General features: G+C 52.2%; 1 non-coding gene across 1 annotated transcript; it reads left to right on the plus strand.

The window, feature by feature from the left end:
• The first annotated feature begins 4,303 nt into the window (after positions 1 to 4,303).
• Trnaa-ugc lies at positions 4,304 to 4,375 on the plus strand. The gene has a single exon. It is a non-coding gene; the product is annotated as a tRNA-Ala (tRNA).
• Positions 4,376 to 4,737: the final 362 nt, after the last annotated feature.

A 4,737-nucleotide genomic window follows, 5' to 3' on the forward strand; every position in this document is an offset into this window, starting at 1 on the left:
TTCAAGGGCATCCTCAGATCTTTGCCCAGTTCTGGGAATAAAACTTTGTCATACTCTCCCAGAGGCTGTCTCTCATGGAGGAGTGAGACTGAACAACTCAGTTCTAATCAGAGGAAGGAATTGAGGACAGCGAACAGGGAGGCGTGCTCACTCTCTTCCACATCGGATCTTACACTCGCCTGCTTGTTTCCTGGGCAAACATGGAAAGTGCTCTCTCTCTCTCTCTCTCTCTCTCTCTCTCTCTCTCTCTCTCTCTCTCTTCCTTCTCCCCTACCTCCTTTTTCTTTTTCAAAAAGTCTCACTTTGGCGGGGCAGTGGTGGTGCATGCCTTTAATGCCAGCACTGGGGAGGCAGAGGCAGGCAGAACTCTATGAGTTCGAGACCAGCCTGGTCTTCCAAGAGAGTTCCAGGACAGACTCCAAACCCACATGTGTGTGTGTGTGTGAGAGAGAGAGAGTGAGAGAGAGACAGAGACAGAGACAGAGACAGAGACAGAGACAGAGACAAACAGAGAGACTTGTGCCTCATAAGTATGGAAGTCAGGGGACAATCTGGGGCGTATATTTTTTGTTCGAGATCAAACCAACTGAGGTCTCAGGTTTGTAGCAAGTGCTTTTATCCACCGAGCCATCTTGCTGGCCTGGAGCTGGCCTGGAGCTGGCTCTGCGGCCAAAGCTGACCTGGATCCTCTGGCCTCCACCAGGCCATTTGCTGGGATTAAGGCTTGCGCCACCTTGCCTGGTTTGTGTGGCTCTGAGGACAGAACCCAGGGATTCTTACACACTAGGCCAGCACTCCACCAATTGAGCCCCAGCCCTCGTCCCAGAGCTTCCTGTCTTGTGCTCTCTGAGATGAACCAGACTGGGGGCTTCCCCTCCCACCTTTGTGGTGAATCCTAGAAGCATGGACCTTCTATGAGAGCATCCCATGATTCCCAGCCTGGGACTTCCCTTGTTCAACCCCACCCCAGTCTCCCTGGGGGCACAGCCCTGCTTACCTATGGCCCACAGGTGCCGTGACACCAGCTGGCTACCGACTGTCCCTGAAAGTGGAGCGTGCCAGGCTCCTGGGGGCTTTCCATTGCCAATCTCTTGCCTTACCCAGAAAGGAGGAGTCATCCCAGCGTCCAGACGAACTGGGAGGGGCAGGGCAGGGTTCTGCCTAGGCCACGCTGCCAGACAGCGTGACATGTGACACCAGAGCTGTGGATCGTCCCATAGAAGGATGAAGATGCTCTCTGGAGGCGCCGTTCCACCAGACAGCTATGCCAGAGGCGTAACTGCTGAGTCATTAAATCTCCCAGATGTCACATGGAGTCCTCACTGTCATCATGCTAGTATGCAATGACTCAGGGGGAAACTGAGGCCCAAAGTGAACAGACTCCCAGAAGGCAGAGCCCTGTTTCCAAAGGCCACATGGCACCTGAAGTCTTGGTACTTTTATGAAGCTGGACAGACAAAAGACAGATGAGGTACAGCACCAGTGGGCAGGCTCAGCCGGTAAAGGTGTTCTGTCAAGACTGAAGACCCGAGTTCAATCCCCAGGACCCGTAAGTAAGGAAGAACTGACTCCCAAAGCCATCTATCTACTCACTTGGACATGTGTACTGGGATATGTGGATACCCGTACACCCAAGCAAAAGAAATCAATGCCATTAACTGGGCAGTGGTGGCACACGCCTTTAATCCCAGCACTCGGGAGGCAGAGGCAGGTGGATCTCTGTGAGTCTAAGACCAGCCTGGTCTACAAGAGCAAGTTCCCGGGCAGGCTCCAAAGTTACATAGAGAAATCCTGTCTCCAAAAACCAAAAGAAGAAGAGGAGGAGGAGGAGGAGGAGGAAGAGGAAGAAGAAGAAGAAGAAGAAGAAGAAGAAGAAGAAGAAGAAGAAGAAGAAAAAGAAGAAGAAGAAGAAGAAGAAGAAGAAGAAGAAGAAGAAGAAGAAGAAGAAGAGCCACCCCTCTAGGAGTGGGAAGTCACACACCTCTCTCCACCAGGCACAGACTACAGGCTATAAAGACTGTACCCTGAGCTAGCCTAGGTGAGCGTTGAAGGCACTGTCACTATAGGTTTTCATGGACATACATGCCAAGAAAGGCCACAAGTTCTTGTGTGTGTGTGTGTGTGTGTGTGTGTGTGTGTGTGTGTGTGTGTGTGTGTGTGTTGTTTTGGGTTTTAGAGACAGCATCTCTCTGGGTAGCCCTGGCTGTCCTGGAACTCACTCTGTACACCAGGCTGGCCTTGAACTCACAGAGATCCACCTGCCTCTGCCTCCTGAGTGCTGGATTAAAGGAGTGAGCCACCACTGCCCGGCTCTGTTTTTTTGTTGTCTGGTGCTAAGAATCAAAACCACGGTCTTGCTGAGCAAGATGGTGTACCCCTTTAATCCCAGCACTCAAGAAGCCAGCAAGGGTGGGTCTCTTTGAGTTTGAGGCCAGCCTAGTTTACATAGCCAGAACTCTATCAAAATAAAGCTTTTGAAAACAATCCATATGCCAGACAAGCAGTCTACCACTGAGCCATGCCCCCAGCCCCTCACTGGGGGATTCTAGGCAGGGGCTCTACCACTGAGCCACACCCCAGCCCCTCACTGGGGTCATTCTAGGCAGGGACTCTACCACTGAGCCACACCTCAAGAGCTTTTTGAGGTTTCTGAGTTTTGACTGTCTGTTTTCCCTTTTTGAGATGGGTCTTTCTGTTGTAGCTCCTGCTTCTGCCTGCCAAGTGCTGGGATAATGGGAGTTTCCCACCACAACCTGGCACTTTTGACTGGAACTTATACTGTCCCAGGCCTGTCCTGAGAGAGGCTGAACTCTTTGGACCCTCATAACCATCTGATAAGACATGTGTATTACCCCAATGTGTAAAGGAAGAAGAAGCTGAGGTTCAGAGGAGACGAGTCATTTACCCAGATGTGAAGCCAGTAGGTCTGTTTTTTTGTTTTGTTTTGTTGTGTTTTGTTTTGCCCCCAAGCTAACCTCAAACTCCTGACCCTCCTGCCTCAGCCTCCAAGAGCTCGGATGACAGGTGTGCACCACCATGCCTGGCTCAACCTGACAGATACAGTGTCTCATTTCCAGTTGCAGACCTGATGGTCCACATTCATTATTACATGGCCTGCCTGCTCCGTTTGATCTACGCCCAACCTCCTGAGACACCCAGCCACCCACCGAGGGGCAGGTGCCTATCTCCCCACACCCTGATCCTGTTCCTCCGGGCTGATCAAAGTGGTTGGGGGAGGGGCGCATGGGGTGTCACTCTCCCAGGCAGCAGAGAGAACAAACCAGATGTCGCAACGCCTTGACTCAGCTCCTTCGTGCAGACCCAGGAGAGAGAGAGAGAAGATAAAGCTTTGGCTGAGCCCCAAACGGGCTGATTCTGCCCAGTGCCTGGCAGCTGCCAAAGCCCCAGGGGAGGAGCCAGGAGGTCCAGACCTTGCTCCAGGAAGCTGGCCTGCATTCACCCCTGGGGGCAGGGCATCCTAGTGGACCCAGGTCGGATGTCTAGCCAAGAACCCAGAGAGAAGGCTCCTAGCTATCTCTTTATCCAGGCTCTTGCTTGTCATGTGTCTGAAGTCTAACTCCATTCCTTCTTGTTGCTATGGTCCACCCCTGTCCACCTACTCGCCCCTCCCTGTTTCAAGCTGCAAGGAGTGGAATGTGCTGTCAGGTCCCTGCAGGTGACCCCAAACCCATAACTTCTCCCTTCCATGCCTCAGTTTCTCCATCCAAACCATTCCTTCTCAGAGGGTGGGGGCTGAGAATTAAAGCTGGTTTGTATCCTCTGGGGCTGAGGGCTACCTGACCAACTCAGCAGGCTGGAGATGGTACCAGGGCCATGGGAACCCCTGCTTAAAGCCCGACTCCTTTCAGTTCCTTGTGGTGTGAGCTGGGGAAGCAACTTCAACAGGGAATCTACTGTATTTTCATTTCATCTTGAGATGGGGTCCCCTGTAGCCCAGGATGGCCTGGGACTTGACAAGGTAGTTGAGGATGACCTTGAATTTCTGACACACACACACACACACACACACACACACACACACACACGGCCTCTGCCTTGGGAGTATTGGGATTGCAGGCCTATGTCACCTTGACAGGTTGATATGGCCCTGGGAAAGCACTGTGCCAACACAGCTATAACCCCAGGTTGTAGAACTAGCAGGTGAATTTCCTCACCAAGCGTGGCTGAGATTAAGTGGGCTGACTCTAATGCAACCTTGACCAGAATAAAGAAGCCCTTTCTGCCTCATGTGCATAAAAGGTGGCAAGAAAGCCTGGCAGCTCAGGTAAGAGTTAAGGCAAGTGGGGATGTAGCTCAGTGGTAGAGCTCCTGCTTTGCACGCATGAGGTCCCAGGTTCAATTCCCGGCGTCCCCCATCCCATTTTAATTGTTCCTGCCGGGCATTGGTGGCGCACGCCTTTAATCCCAGCACTCGGGAGGCAGAGGCAGGGGGATCTCTGCGAGTTCGAGGCCAGCCTGGACTCCAGAGCAAGTGCCAGGAGAGTTTCCAAAGCTACACAGAGAAACCCTGTCTCGGGGGAAAAAAAAAAAAAAAGAGTTAAAGCAAGCAGTGTGGCCAGGCAGGACAACACACACAGGCAATCCCAGCACTTAGGAAACTGATGTATTGTTTGGGTCCAGCCTGGACTACATAGCAAGTCCCGGCTACAACTGCATAGCAATTTACATCAGAAGAACAGCAAAGCAATTGGAGGGTCAGCTAGCAGTTAAGAGCAC

Source organism: Cricetulus griseus, unplaced genomic scaffold (genome assembly GCF_003668045.3).
Source record: "Cricetulus griseus strain 17A/GY unplaced genomic scaffold, alternate assembly CriGri-PICRH-1.0 unplaced_scaffold_331, whole genome shotgun sequence".
Lineage (NCBI taxonomy): Eukaryota > Metazoa > Chordata > Mammalia > Rodentia > Cricetidae > Cricetulus > Cricetulus griseus.